Here is a 16,362-nt window from a genome sequence, read left to right as displayed (position 1 = left end):
CTGAGATTCTCACTCCTGGGGTGCCTTGACACTAGTCTCAATCTCAGTTCTCCTCTCAAAGGATGTGAATGACTGGTAAAGCAGTTAACCACTAATTTTTTCTGTTCCTCCCCACCAGCTTATTGTCCAAGAATAGAGGGGCCACGTTTTGGGAAAGTTTATTTCTGACGCTTAAGGTATATGCTGCCCCAGTGTCTCTACCCACTATCCCAAATGAAATGACTACTGCTCTATGCTGTGTACAGAGGCAGTCACTAGAGTCATTCAGCTCTGCTGCTGCCTCAAGCCTGCCTCCAGCCATGACAGTTTTCAGGCAATTTTCAGTGGCATTAAACACTCCAACACAGGCCTTACCACAAGGGGGACACTCTCCTCTCTTTTTACTCTTTGCCTTCTCTAGGGCTCCATTATCCTACCACCAAGGCTGCAGCTGAAGTGACCTTTCACCTCAGGTACTTCTTCCATCCAGTCATTACCGAACAAAGATTATGGTAGTGTTAGAGTGATGTTGTAACTATGGTGATCCAGAAATTGAGCGAGAGACAAGGATTTCTTAGGGTGACATCTTTTAGTGGACCAACTGCATAGTTGGGACAGAGTAAGACAAGCTTTTGACTGCAAGTCATTCTTCTTCAGCTCTTTGTTCTTGAAACATAAAGAAGAATACCTTGTTTTCAAAATCTTGTTTTGCTTTCTCCCAACTATGCAGGTGGTCCAGTAAAAGATATCACCCTAAGAAATCCTTGCCTCTGACAAGAATAATAGTATTTTTACTTCTCTCACATTCAAAACCTAATTGGTTTTTTTTAGCACAGATGCCCCCAAACATGTCCAAAAAATGGAAATGTAAATGAAGCCTAAATAAATAAGTAATTTTACCAACAGGGAGCTCCCCACTTTACTAAGCCTCTGTCCACCTGAAGCTCTAGGCCAGGTGTCAGCAGAGAGCCATGTATTCTTTCAAGGTTTCAGGCACCAGAGTTATACAGTATTATTTTCAGGGAAAGCTTTGGTAGTTGCCAACACATTCAATACTTGGATTCTCAGAGGTCTTTAAGACCCAGGTAGACAAAGCCTTAGCTGAGATGATATGGTTAGGGGTGGTCCTGCTCTGAGTAGGGTGTTGGACTAGATGACCTCCCGAGGTCCCTGCCAACCTAATTTTCTATATTTCTATGATTTCTATACTCAGTAATAACACAACAGAGCAAAATCAAGAGCTAGATTTTGTATATAGATTCAGTGAATCATAGGAAAATAGGGCTGGAAGGGATCTCAGGTAGTCATCTAGTCCAAACACCTACTCAAGGAAAGATCATCCCTATCTAAACCACATACATGTTACTCAGTCAAAACAAAACAAAACAAAAAAAACACTATCCTGTCTTGGATATAATGTAAACTGTTCTGACCAATGCTACAGCTAAGGATGAGAGGCTACAGAAAATAATGAAAGCTATTAGCATAGAGTCACTGAGACAGAAAATTCTCAGTCTCTATCATCAATTTAAGAGGGAACTCTCAGTACAAAACAGAATTTTGTTTGAAGGCACCAGGATAGCAGTGCTTAAGGTGTTACAGAAAAATGTTTTAAAAGAGCCACAAAAACCATTTAGGATCTGAACAATCTAAGAGGAGAATTAAAGACATTTTGTACTGACCCGAGATAAGCACCAGTACTGAGGAAGCTTTTAGGGCCAAATGTATTAATAAAGTCCAGTAATGGAAGCTGTATTGGTAACACAGAAAAACTGTAAGTTATGAGGCTGTGATGGTGTTCAGGTATTGTTCCCTGTCATTGCATGTGAAGGGTGAAGTGATGATTTGAGCAATTCATTTCATTAATGATTACCTGCAGACACCTGGAACTGGACCCAGTGGTGCTGGGGGACCCTTCCAGTCCTATGTTCCAGTTTTTAAGTGAAGTAAACTGCACACTTACCACTGCTAGCCCGCATTGATCTCTGTCTGATGAGTTGGAAGAAAAAAGCATTAAATCATAAAGCAGAGGCACACCCTGCTCTGTACTGCACCATTACATTATACGAAGGCACTTGTGAAGCCTGGCTCATAACCTGCACCCATTTCAGCAAAAAACTGAAAATAAAAATGCCTACTAGGTTGAGGGGCTGCACCCCAAGAGTGTTCCAAGAAACCCCTCAACAGGGAGAGTGCCTGTTTCTGTATGGATTAGAGGCTTAAAGCACACAAGGTCTTCAACAGATAGATCCCACCCCCCACCCCCCTTCAGGCTGGTGATGGTCCAAGAGGCGAAGCTTAAAGATCTGTCATATGTATACACACTGAAAAAAACAAATCAGAATTTATAAGGGCTAGAGGAGTAAAGACAGTTATACATCTGAAGAGAGGCTTTATGCCTACCACTGAAACTCATCCCCTGCACCCTGCTATTCTCACTAAACCTTGTCTTACAATCAAGTATCAGACCACTCTAGCTGGAGCTGTTCAACTCCTAACTCAGGCAGGCATGGAGCTTGCCAAACTGCCTGCCCCCTTGGTCTCTGCTTTTCTTGCCACCTGCCCTCCACCCCACTCCACTGCTTTCCTACTGCAGCAGTGGGAGGGGGGAGAGGGACAAATATGAGACATCCCTCCCATAATTAGATTAGTTGTCTTGGATTTGGGTAAATATGGTAGTTGTGTGGAGCACAGCCTTAATGAGATTCTATTGCTAGGGAATATACACATCAAAGAGCTAAATCAAATAAACCCCTTTAAAATCTGAGGTTTCTTGGTTTAAAACCTTGCATCATACATTGGGCCAGTTTAACAACCTCTTAGAAAACAAGTCATCTTTGGCTTATACCTAAAGACAGCAGAGGTCAGCACTAGCCAGTCATTTTTGTTCTAGTCCTGGTGTACTGTACTTATTCAGAAGCTCCCAGAATGCAGATCCAACAGAAAAAAAAAAGCTGACCATTTTCTTCGCTTTACTGATGTACATCTGCACTAAGCAAAAGTCTGGAATCAATAAAAAAAGCTTTATTTAGAAAGCTGAGACTAGAGGAGAAACAGCATACATTTGGCAAAAGGCAGAAAGGTTTGTACAGGGCAAGGACGAGATGTAGAAAATTACAGCACCACATTTTTGTCCCTCTGAAGGTTGCTCGTGTCAGCATTTAAATTACCCATCCTATTTGTGGGACTATTACAGCGTGTGCTTAGGTGAAACTTGGTGTACAATAGGACACCTCAGGGAAATAATTTGGAGCAAATTTTCAACACAGAGCATGTGGAGCTGAATATAGCGAAATGCTGGATTGTACTTGGAGAAAAACCTCTCTCCTGGCAAAGTGTATATATGCGAATTCTTATGCTGTGCAAGCTGGGAAATGCCCAATCACTATCCTGAATTTTGTGGCAACAATTTGCATTGAAAAGAGGGCTTCTTTATCCTATCTGTTGTGGCCCCAGAACAAAAGTTTTAGTTCAGTCAGAGGCTATGCTGCTTAGTACTGAGAGGCACAGCTGCTTTTTCACAACAAAGAGAAAAGTGCAGGAGCAGAGGGAAGCAGTCCTGCAGTGAGAAGCTCTTGAACCTGTTTGGCATTTCTCTGAGCATCTGGCAGCCTTGATAAAGGTATTGATGGGGTGCGGGGGAGCAGGTAGTGTTCTTGCCCAGTGCTTCTTTACTTCTGATTTTGCTTTCACAGAGCTACAGAACTGACTTTCTCTTCTCTTTGCCTTTCAAAAGTATCCGTGAACTCTTCCTTGGGGAACGCTCAGGAGGCCTATCACCTCTCAAGGTCTTCCTCTTCATTAGGTGCTGTGAGCAAGACAAAGTCACGCAATAGCCTAGAGCTTTTCTTGACAGATTGGATATTTCCTGCAGCATCCAGAAGGCAAAGGTCACATAAGGCCCCTGGGCTTGTGAAATCAGTAGACAAACCCCTCCCTCTGCCTCCACCTCCCCTCCACATTCACCTTAAAATTGTAAAAGTATAAAATGCCCCAGGTTTTATTTGTGCTTTGAGCAAATAATGCAAAAGTGTTTTCTGCAACAAACCAGTGTGCAGTATAATCAGTGAAACCCACTTAGAACCATTTTTTTTACCAACAAGGAGAGTGTTCGGACTTCACAAGGTTGAAATATGTTATTCTCTTACACCCCCATTTACAGCCAAAACTAAAAGGAGGAAGACATGAAATGACTTCTGTGGCAATTTTAGTTACCTGACTCCAAAAATACAGGACTACCATTCTCTGGCTTTCAGTGACGTGTGTCAGGATACAGAGCTGCAGTCTGGGGCTTTTGTTTTTTATTTGCCAAATTAGCATATATAAATAAGTACCATATTTTTTTACAGTATTTATATCCTGTAATTGTTACTACAATAATGAACATGCAGGGTGACACAATTGAGGAAAAAATATATTGGGAAAACAAATCCTGAATTTCAGCATCAACATGTTGAGGCCATTAGAAAAATGAAAAATAAGTTTTACAATTATTGTATACTTTCAAAACAGAGCTTTTTTATTAGGCTTCATAAAACTAATGATTCTTACTGGATTTATCTGCAGAAAGTCTGAGAAATATTCTCATATCTTGTTCATGGCTTGTATCATTCTCTGCCAAGGTCAAAATGTTTCAAAGTATCAAAAGATTCTGATTAAGTAAAATTATTTTTGTACTAACGTTGTATTCTACTTTGCCCTCCAATAAAAACAGAGCTTATGTCACAGCCGTTTGCATTATGTCATTAAGTAGATATTGGCCCATTGTACCACATGATAGAGAAAGCTTTTCAGAGGGGCTGAACATGGATTTTTTTGCACTGAAAAACTGAATCAGTTCTCACAGCTGAAGTCAGGACAAGCAAGCATACCAGGATATACATCTTCCTTCATGTTCTTTTGGACACATGCAATATTCATTGCACAGTTTTGCATATTGGCTTCTATTCCATCCAGGAGATCACAGAACAGCAGCAGACTCTCCCTGTGCCTGAATAAGAGTATTTGTGCCCAAAAGCTTGCAAAGAACAATTTTTCCAACTATTTATTTGGTCTAAAAAAAAATATATAAAGAAACTTGTCTGCCTATGTCCTTAGACCAACACAAAGGATGTTGATAGACTTGAAAGGGTCTAGAGGAGGACCACTCGTATGGTTAAGGGCTTACAGGACAAGCCCTATGAGGGGAGACCAAGGGACTTGGACCTCTTCAGCCTCCTCAAGAGAAGGCTGAGAGGTGATCTTGTGGCCACCTACAAATTCATTAGAGGGACACAGCAAGGGATAGGAAATGCTCTGATCTCCAGGGCGCCTCTTGGGGTAACACTGAACAATGGTCACAACATTTGGAATGGGTTTCCAGGGAAGGTGGTGCTCTCCCCTACCTTGGAGGTCTTTAAGAGAAGGCTGGATAGGCACCTGGCTGGGATCATCTGACCCCAGCGCTCTTTCCTGCCTATGCAGGGGGTCGGACTCAATGATCTGTTCAGGTCCCTTCCGACCCTAGCATCTATGAATCTATGTATAGTGACCCAACCTACAAGGTTGGCAGTAGCCCCATTACATCTGAGGGAGGGGCAGTTAAGGGTATAGCACATTTTCTCTTTTGCCAAAGATATCCAGTACAGTTGGCAAGTCATGTAATTAGCATTTCTGTTTTCAGTCTGTAAAATGGTACTAATACTTCCCTCTGTTACAGGTCTGATGAGAGGCTAAAATACCTTAAGAATGGGAAGGTGCTGCAATGCTGTAATGAGAAGGGCTCTAAATTGTCTCAATGCTAGCTCAGAGCTGGGTATCTTGTGCAATACCCCGCTTCTGTTTAAAACATGATTATGTGTCCAAATCCTGTTCCATTGATGTCGATGGTGATAGATCTGCATCCGTATGAAATTGCATCATTTCCTCAGGGAAGTCTTGGAAGAATTTATGACTGTATCACTAGCTTCCCGACCCTCATTTGCAAAAGTTATATAGCAAATATTTAGCACAGCTATAGCCATTAGAAATGCAGCAAGAGATTACAGAATTCCTTCATCCAGAGATGTAACTAGCAATTTTGGTGCCCTGGGCAGTGATGCTGTGAAGTGCTGGAGAGCTAGGGGGAAGGAGTGCAGAGTATTGAAGAGCAGGGGTATGGAGTACTGCAGGGTGCTCCTGGCACCCTAGGCTGATGCCCAGCTCATCCTGCCCTAGTTACAATACTGCCTACAGCTACCTGACATGCAGTGAACTGAAATATCCTTAGGAAAGAAACACAAGCCTCCATTCTGGTATGGTTTTACATGTCAGCAATTTCTATTCAAAAGTCTAGGAATCACATAGAAACAGACAGCACCAATCTCCACAGTTACCTCCAATGGAAACTCATGACAGCCACAGCACTGTAGCCAGCTGACAAGAGAGGCTTTAACACAATTGTGCAGGGGCCCGTACTGTCAGGCACTGAGCACCTTCAGCCTCCACTGAAGCCAATATGAATTAATGGACCTTGCAAAATTCCTCAACATTTTTCAGGACACAGTGCCCTAAGTGAGGGGACCTCCTACAGGTCTTTAAAGAGGATGTAAGGACTGAAGAACAAAACTGACAAAACAGGGAGATAGGAATGAGACAAATCCAGCATGCAGGACCCTATCCATTACAATGGTATTGCTACATGATAAAAGAAGTATAATAATAGTCAAACAAGAATGGTGGAGAAAATATGTATTTAGTAAAATACGCTTTAACATGGAGTAACACTGTGTCAGCAGGGGCAGAGCAGTAATACTTTCTGGAATGATATAAATACTATAGAAAGAGTCCCTTTCAGTTATAGCCCCTCCGAAAACCTCCATACGAGGCCTCCTATTCAGCAGTTCACTGCAGTGCCTGGGTCTGCAAGGAGCATCTGTCTCTCTCATACTGCATAGTCAGGGTCAATCCACTCTCACGGTCACAGCATAATGTTAATTAGAAACTCGCTATGTGGCTGCAAAAAAATCGACGAGTGGTAATAGAATTTAAAATTCATCTGTCCCAGACACAGAATGGCTGCAGCTGCCTGTAACCACAGAGCAAGCTACTTAGCATTGAGGTATATGGGCTATCTGCAAGGAGTAACACTCAGACCTTGTTCTGGGTCCGAGAGTCTGAACCATTTTTATTTTTTTTTAATCCTTCCCTCAGAGAGTGTATTCTAAATAGTCAATGCACACACATACACTTGCACACATGCATGCACATGCACATACATGCACATAGGAACCTCAACAGATGTTCCTTTAAAGAAGAAAAAAACTACAAAGCAGTTCTTTCAAGGTCATTTTATTCATTAAAAAAAAAAAAAAAGAATCAGCAACATGATGCCTTTTAGCAAGCTTCAGATTCATTTTCAGGTATTTCAGGAAGTGAGCCTGTTGTGTGTGTTCTGACATTACAAGATCATTGAAGGACACTTGTCTGTACTAATCTTTTTTACCATTAAATAAATACCTTAAAATAATCAAGTGCCAGCACAGCTCTAGCTTACCAGTTTAGGAGGGTAACTGAAAGCTGCCTTTGTTGCACATATGCAGAATAAGTAAGGGACCCCTGGAGACTGACTCTCAGTCCTGTGCTGTGTATGTTCGGCAGTTTGTTTAATGAAGCCCTGCTGCTGCTCTGGAGCTCTCAGTTGTAACCTGCACGTGTTCAATAGAGTCAAGGTCATTTGGGCATCTGACCTCCCTGCATGGTTCCTCTCCTTCAGCTGGAAGAGGTAGTTTGATAATTTAGTACTTGTCAATAGTACACAGAATTGGGATGAGAATGAATTTATCTTAGTCTGATTCTTGTGGGGGGGGTGTTCATCTTTCTATAATGGGCTCTACCTATGGGTCCCAAATGCACAGTTGCTATTACATTACGAGGTATATGAAACTGAGCAGTTTCTGCTTCTTAAGATGACCTAATATACCAGGGTTCTTTGAATGACTTGATAAAATAGTGGATTGAGAGAACTGAATGCTACTCATTCATTCAGACTTTAAAATAATCCTTCAGTAAAATCCCTGACAAGAGGCAAGTAAGGAAGTTAAGTAGTTCAGGCTGGGAAATAAAGTATAGTCTTTCATTAGAAGTAGTTATAAGACAGCAAACAGATAACAAAGGAATGGATGTTACCAAGGCAGGAAAGTTTTCAGACTATTTCAGCTTGCACAGTCCAGTGTGGACCTAAAACAAAATAAAACAAAAATTTGAGAGTTCTAGCCAAGTTAAATGAATAGACAGTCCAATAGTACCTAAATCAACGATATCACAGCTGCAATATTACAAATATTGAAGAAATAATTTGACTTTTCATGGACTGTGTAAAACTCCAGGCTATTGTTCTATTTGTTATTTAGTTCAAGCTTCTTTCCTAATTCTGAGAACGGGCACCATGTGCCCAAAAGCTTGTCTAATGGCTCTCACAACTATGCCCTTGGTCCAATGAAAGACAGAAGCCAAAAAAATCCTTGCCTCTTGCTTATTTCCTATACTCTCCCACGGCTACAATGTCACTGCAACACTACTACAGAAATAATGGCACTCAGAAGCATTTCACTGAATTTGGAAGTAAACTAACAATCCCAAACTAGGAGTTTAAATTATGCATGCAGTACATGGCAAGAGTTTGGCTCCTAGAAATATGATTCACAGCATACAGAATAGCTAAGGTAGCCAAAAGGAAATGATAAGGAACAGGTTGCATTCGAATTCCTACCTCTTCCTTGGACTTAGGCACTTACCTGCAGTTACAAGTTATATAATTATATGATACAGGGATTTGCAATCCAACTTCTTCCCTCACACTTGAATGCCCAGTTATCTCTTCAGGCAGGTAAAGGTGACTGACTCTTTTACAACAGAGAGAGTGAAGGAAGTAGCGATGGTGGCACTACTGATTCTGTTTTGAATAAGGGCCAAGTGGTTAGAGTACTTGTCAAGGAAGCAGGGGCCTAAATTCAAGTCTAGGGCAGGGCTCTTGGTTTGTGAAGCCAGAAAGATAGCAAGCAAGAGGGTGGATGGGCCCTCCCTAGAAATGAAGAGTCCTGGCTTCTGGTCATTGTCCTAGCAATGCTTAGATAGTTTGCATTATAGAGACACTATATAAAATACAGAAACACCAAGTGAACACCACTACATTTCATTTTGAATGAAAACTTCTGTGAATTTGGCTGACTTTCAGTTGTGCTCAAAGAATGCCTTCTAGATTGAGGCCCTTAAGAGACTCAGATACCAAAGTGCCCAAGTTATGAATCCCAAATGGGCCTTAGAGATTAAATAGAAATCAAGATGCTCAGCTTGACCAACAAAGTGGCACCACTGGACATTTACAGTAGCATAATTATAAGTACCAAAGCAATTTTACTGCTGAAAACATTGGCATTTACTGAAGCTCAGGTACCTCAGTGACTGGGCAGGATCTCTATGGATTTCTCACTTGAAACAGAGGCCTAAATTCTGCCTAAATTGTACTTCAAGTGCTTAAATACTTTTTTGGATCCAGACCTAAATTAAGTTTTGATACTTTTTTGCACGTGTCAATCATAGTCACTTTCAGAGTCATAAATCATAACAAAAGGGACAGGTGAAAGAAAAAACAGGCCCTGTATATTTCTATGTGGGAGAAGAAAGTATGGCTTAAACCATATGTAACAGGGTAGTCTGAACCTAGAAGGGAAGCAGACAGCCCTGGGGTAGGAGCCCAACTGTGGGTGATTATCTGGCAGTTAAAAGCCCAAGGGGAGAAAAACCAAGGATGGGGGGAAAAGTAGTTTGTAGGCAGGGAACAGACTGAAACCCAGCAGAGCTTGCCCCTAAAAAGGGCTCTCTTCAGCTACGTGGAGAAAGACTAACAGTTTGTTTTATGCATTTATTTGTTTGTCTGAACCAAGGAGTATTGGAGGAGCTCCAAGGGAACAAAGCCAGACAGTGGGTCTGCAGACTCCTAACCTTGCTTATGGACTGTTGTCTGGATGGTCTTAGGAATTCCTATGGGAGCAAAACCCACCTGCACAACAGCAAACACATGGACTTGCTTACACCACGTAAAAGGTCAGTAGAAAAGGAATTTTCTCTTTTCCTCTGGTTTTGCTTGAACATCTTTTCTGCTAGTATACCTTTAAAATCTTTTTGCAAGGTAGTCTTTGTTATATCCCCTCCAACAGGGAAGATTTCACCCTCTAGATTACAGAGGCAATGGTGTGCACTCATCTAGATATGCCTTTGTTCATAAAGATGAAAGGTCCAGAAACATTCCCCATGTGCCTTAAAAACTTATCAGCTTTTCATTGCTAATGCTGAGAGCTATTCAAGGGAGAAACTGTTCAGAACTGTAGATTGCCAAGGTGACAACACGGGCAGCTGTGGATTTATTCAACTAATCAAAAGACGTTTCCTTGCAGCAAAGTGGGAAACTGAAATCAGCTTCTTAATTGACAATGTGAAATTCTCCATTATAGAGACACCTCCCTGTAGGAGCATAGGTACCCCAAGAGGCATATCATCCCTGCATATCTCAACTTGCTCTCTCTGCACCTGTTTCCAGGAGGGAAGGATTCAAGTTCTCTGCTATACTTATAACAAGCGAACATTTCTTTCTCTGGCTAATTTCCATATTGTATTTGGTTATTTATGTCATGTGGTTTCCATTTCAATAAAAGGAGAGGATCCAAATGGCCCTGAATTATTTTCAGACCATGTATTGCTATCAGTTTTTGTGGCTCTTCAAAAAGTCAGTCCACCAAAGAGTCATTAATAACAGAGTAAAAATCTGTCATTACTTTCTTGTTCAGGTAATGCATTCTAAAGACAAAGGCATCCCATAATTTATTTGCAAAAACCAGAAATCCCTTTTGACTGAATAACTGACAGCTTCAGCAGTTTATCAAGGTCACAGAGTAAAGGTTGCCCTTGGGGTATAGGTATCTTTGAATCTACAATGTGCCACATCTGCAAGTATCCAGCAAAAAGATATTGTGTATGGTGTATTTTAACTCCATCTGGTTTGAACGGGGCTGGTTTAAGAAGTCTTAATGGTAAGTGTCAATGGTAAATTCTACTTCTGTGCTAAAGACACATCTGGAACACTGATTTTTCCACCTGTTGGCTGTGCAACATTTTCCACTGGCCTGCAGTGCAACTTTTGCCATCAGAATGAAGCCCATGCCAATCTTCATGTGTATTGCTACAATCGTTATAAGCCCAGTGCAAAGTTCTGTGGGTTTCCAGAGTAATCTTAACCCATGCAAAGATGCCTCTGTTTTTTGTTTCATGTGTGCATTATGTATCTCATGTCTGTAAATAAATCAGTCACAGAGAACAATCTTTCAAACACCTGCATCTGCATAGCACTCAGCAGGATACTATCTAAACATCTTCTGATGTAATATCAGGTGGACACCAAAATGGAGGGAAAGAACCAAGTTTCAAAGTGAACTGAGAGACTGGAGCTGGGAAAGAATGCAAGGAATAAAATGAGATGTAGTTCTAAGAAATGTAACCAGGTAGATCTGGGAAAATATATACTGTGGCTGCCATCAAACAAGCTATTAAACTTTCAGCCACAAATAGACAGGAATGTGTAAATGGGACTCATTGCTTAGAGGATGTGTCAACCCAAAAGGAGGTAGGTGAGCTATGCAGGTGAGTCAAAAACTTCAGGGAGAGTGCCTAAACCTTGATTAGAAGGAATAATTTCCATTCAAGCCTATCCTGAGACTTTAAAAAAGATGCAGGAGGAAAGGTCTAGATAACAGCTGGTTCTTTTGGTCATCATCTTCCTACTGTCTCCATGCTTGAGGACGTGCTTGAGTCTCATCAGATGTTGTACTTATTGGGTGAAACACTATAAATCCTGGACTGGACTTCATGTCAGGACAGCAGACCTAGTTGCACTGAAGAGGAAAAATAAATACTTTTGAGATAAAATAAACTTTAATTTGGAGATCTAGTAATCCTAATCTGTAAAACTCTGGATGAGGATCTGGCACATGTAGGCTGGAAGAGTCCTTGGTTATAGATTTGTGTAAAAAAAAAAATCCTTCCATTGATCTATACATAGTATGTGGGATCTAATGTGAGAGATAACTAAGACTGTAGGCTCCCTAAAGCTTTTTTGCTTAACACTCTTATTAGTTGTTGCTACAAAACAAAATTAATAGGGATAATTAGCATTTTGGTTCTATTGATGACTTGCTTAAATGAAGTATTAAATAGTCTTTTACTTATATAAGCTTGAGCTGGATTCCTGAACCTAGTTTAGGAAAATTGGTTATTGCTGAAAAAGGCACAATTGTTAAAGAGGTGGCCAGAACTAGAACAGAAACAAGAAGTCAGAACTGATGTCTGAATGTTGTCAGAGCTCTGAAGGAAAACCTGAATAGTGCCTGCTCATATTTGCTAGCTTTCAGGAAGAGCTAGCAATATTTTTTTACCTACTTCTCCATCATGTTCTCAGATTCTTCTATGTGTAACTGCATAAAACATTGTACATTATATTAATATTCTAATTTTAAAAGATGGCATCTATTAGATTATATATTAGCTACTGAAGATATCCTAGGAAAAGGATATTTTGCTTGGAAAAGTGGTTTGAAATTTAAATTGGGGAAGTAATATCATATCCCAGTTCTAGCCCCACAGATATTCCCTCAGTTTTGTGGGAAAGTAGCCACTAGAATTTTTAATAATTCTTATAAACCATTTCTTTGACAGATCAGAAGTTCACAGACTACACAAAATCATCTGGGATAATGGCTCGTAATCAAATTATGCAAACTATTTAAACCTCGGTTGTCATAGAAAAAAATTAATCACCACTGCTCTGCAGCATCTCTGACATGGCAGGAGCTTATAAGTATCTACTGCAATCAAAAGGGGGCCGAGGAACAAAAATACAAAGGAAGGCCAAGAGAAGAAACAAGTGTTTATGATTCATTTTGCCATGCTGAGTTTACTATCCTTCATTAACAAGATGGTATAGAACAACACCTGTCACATGTTGCTCCCATTAAAGGCTCAGTCCTAGTTTTGTTGTTGATGTGACTGGTTTACAACTATACTACCTTCAATTTAAGAATGATCAGGAGGATTCCCTGCCCTTCTGCACTAGCAGACACAGTGTAGAAGAATGGCACAGTCTTTCTGTCCAGCCCGGGAGGCACAGGCTGTTTCCTTCACAGTGCTGCTGAGAAAATTTGCATGAGGAAGATTGCAACCGTCCCAAAGAGACAAACTCAGCAAAATCCTCCAGAAAATAACTGTCTTAACATCAAGGACAGAAGAAAATTGCAAGTACGGTACCTGTTTTAGGGCCTTGCCACAATTTTTGCTGCCTTCTGCAAATTCTGAGCTTTTCATTTAAAAGTTTAGTTTCTTTTATTCCTGCAATGTACATCTGTAACCATGACTGTGGTGCTCTTTCCTAACAAGATAGTATCTGGCCAAAAAATAGCAGCAGCAAATGTGAAGCAGCTCAATCTATTCATTGCTTGGCTTTGACATTTTTAACTGTGCAGTCTTAGCATTGTGTTAATCAGTTTGTGCATGGATCTTTGTGCACAAGTATTATAAATTCTGTAAACACAGAAGCTTAAGACAACCCACATTATTGCCAAACAAATCAGATAAGACTGAGCTAAACAGGATATTTTACTTATTTTTATAATCACTACCTGCCCAAGTAAGAATATCCCATTTAAAAGAAAGGGTAATAGACAGACAGACAGATAAATAGCTCCACTCTGTCCTCAGGAGGGATGCTTTCAAGCTTTCCACACCTCTTGTCCCTGCCAGAACAAGCAATGAAATAGTGAAACCATTCTGCAATAAGCCTCAAAAGCCTCTCTCCAGTGAATAAAGTCATGGAAGCATCCATGAAGTGGCTTCGTCACTACATTTACAGGTTTGGAGTGCTTGGCTGGAAGGGATAGATGGGAAATGCCCAACAGCATCTCTCCAGAGATATGAAATAGAGTATACACGTAGCCTTAATGACTTAGGAACACAGGGCTCATATATGTGCAGGGAACAGGCTCTGACACGCTGGAAATCCAGCAAGTCAGAGCAGACTCGATTAATGGAGTCTGCTAAAGCATGGAAATAAATGTGCTCCAGCAGACTCTGGTGTCACGTGTATTAGCGTCCCTGTGCCAAAAAATGGTGGTGGGGTGCTTTGAACTAAAGCTCATTCAATGCTCACTCAAAGTGAGAAGGCACTTTTAGTTAAAGCACTCACTAATTAAATCATCCCCCCACACCTTCTGGAGCACGTGTAAAAATGCTCACAAAGTCCATTGATTGTAAGTTATTGTCAAAATGGTTTTTATGTAGGTGTAACAGTGAACCCTTGCCCTGTTACTGGGAGAAAGCTGTGGCGCAAACAGGACTTGCAAAGGCTCTAAGAGCAGGATTTTTGTGGCTCAGAGGGATGAGGGCTCAATAGAGAAAGACAACTGCAAGGGCCACTAAGGCAAAGTCATGGGTGGCAAGCAGCAAAAGGCAGAAGAGACAAGATGCCTACATTTGCTAGTAGCCTTGTCCTAGGGGGACTGAACTGAGAAGAGATTGCAGCCAAGGGATTGGAAGCTGACAGGGCTGCAGGGACTAACAAGAAACCCCTATGCTCAGGCCAGGCCATAGGTTTGGCTGGGCAGAAAAGGAGGAACTAGTGGGGAAATAAAAACCTTGCCCTCAGGCTAGAGAGGTCACTCTAGCCCTGGCTGAGATGAATGCAGAGCTTCCAGGCAGGCCACAGTGGTACCTGGAGGTGTAGTAAGGGGAGCCCTGGTGGGTAAAGGCTGAGTGGGGTTTCTCCCCTGTCTTCTCCTCCTTCCTCTGAGCAGACCCAGAAGAATGAAAATTTAAGTTCATGTTGTTTTTTGGTTATGAATGCCTGGAGGGGTGGTGCTTTCATTGAGATCTGGTCAGTAAGAGCCAGAAGACCAGGAGTGGCTGTGAAGAGAGGTTTGGGGGCTGCATTTCAAGTGCCTTAAAGTATTCTGCAAGTTTTAACCCCCTTTAGGTCCGAGGGCCAGAGAAATGCCAGACTAACGAAGGCAAGTTTCTGAATGCCAGTCAACATGGCTTTGTGACTGGCAGGTCTTGCCTGACCAGCCTCATCTCTTTCTACGACCAGGTAACATATGCCCTGGACAAGGGAGATGATGTGGACATCGTTTATCTGGACTTCAATAAGGCCTTTGACCTAGTTCCCCATGACGTCCTCATGGTTAAGCTGGGAAACTGTGGCCTAGATCATCATATGGTCCGATGGCTAGGCAACTGGCTACGGGGTCGGACCCAAAGAGTAGTAGTTGAAGGGAGCAAATCAATGTCATGCAGTGTTACCAGTGGAGTCCCTCAGGGCTCGGTACTCAGGCCAGTACTCTTTAACATTTTAATCAATGATCTAGATTCAGGAGTCAGATGTGAACTGGCCAAGTTAACGGATGATACCAAATTATGGGGGAGGACTGTCACACCATAGGACAGACTGGGGATACAGGCTGACTTGGACTCACTCTCAAGGTGGGCTGACCAAAACTGGATGGCCTTTAATACAGAGAAGTGCAAGGTGCTGCACCTCAGTAGGAAGAATCCTCAGCATACTTACAGGCTTAGCAGTGCTATGCTTGCTAGCACCACGACCGAAAGGGACTTGGGGTTCTTGATTGACCACAACATGAATATGAGCCACCAATGTGATGCACTGATGGGCAAAGCTAACCAAACTCTGGTGTACATCCACCGATGCATCTCAAGCAAAACCAGGGAAGTCATCCTTCCACTTTACTTGGCCCTGGTGAGACCATAGCTAGAGTACTGTGTCCAGTATTGGGCCCCTCACTTTAGGGAGGATGTGGAGAAGCTTGAGAGAGTCCAGAGGAGAGCCACTCATATGATCCGAGGCCTGGAGGGATGGCCGTACAAGGAGAAGCTGAGGGACTTGGGACTCTTCAGTCTGGAGAACAGAAGGCTCAGGGAGGGGACTTGGTGGCAGCCTACCACTTCCTAAGAGGGGTACATCAGGACCTGGGAGAACATCTGTTCACCAGAGCTCTCCAAGGGATAACAAGTTCTAATGGCCATAAACTCCAGGAAGGCCGATTTAGACTGGATATTAGAAAAAAGTTATTTACAGTACGGGTGTCCAGGGTCTGGAACAAACTCCCCCCAGAGGTGGTGCAAGCACCTACTCTGGATTCCTTCAAAAAAACACTGGATTTATTTCTTGCTGGAGTCACTTGATCCCAGCTGACTTCCTACCTATGGCAGGGGGGCTGGATCTCTTGGGGTCCTTTCCAGCCCCTAATGTCTATGAAATATAAGAAAGAAAGTTGAGCACTGTGCAGTGTGAGAAGGCCCAGAGAAAGT

At 41.9% G+C, this 16,362-nt stretch overlaps 1 long non-coding RNA gene across 1 annotated transcript in view; it reads right to left on the bottom strand.

The window, feature by feature from the left end:
- Positions 1-7,333: 7,333 nt before the first annotated feature.
- LOC112548182 overlaps positions 7,334-16,362 on the bottom strand; it is a 40,523-nt gene continuing 31,494 nt past the window's right edge. The window contains exon 3 of the long non-coding RNA XR_003091988.1: positions 7,334-8,175. This is a non-coding gene — a long non-coding RNA (uncharacterized LOC112548182). The remainder of the gene's footprint in view (positions 8,176-16,362) is intronic.

The sequence above is a fragment of the Alligator sinensis genome, unplaced genomic scaffold (genome assembly GCF_000455745.1).
Source record: "Alligator sinensis unplaced genomic scaffold, ASM45574v1 scaffold1096_1, whole genome shotgun sequence".
Lineage (NCBI taxonomy): Eukaryota > Metazoa > Chordata > Crocodylia > Alligatoridae > Alligator > Alligator sinensis.
This window is presented reverse-complemented; position numbering and strand designations above follow the sequence as displayed.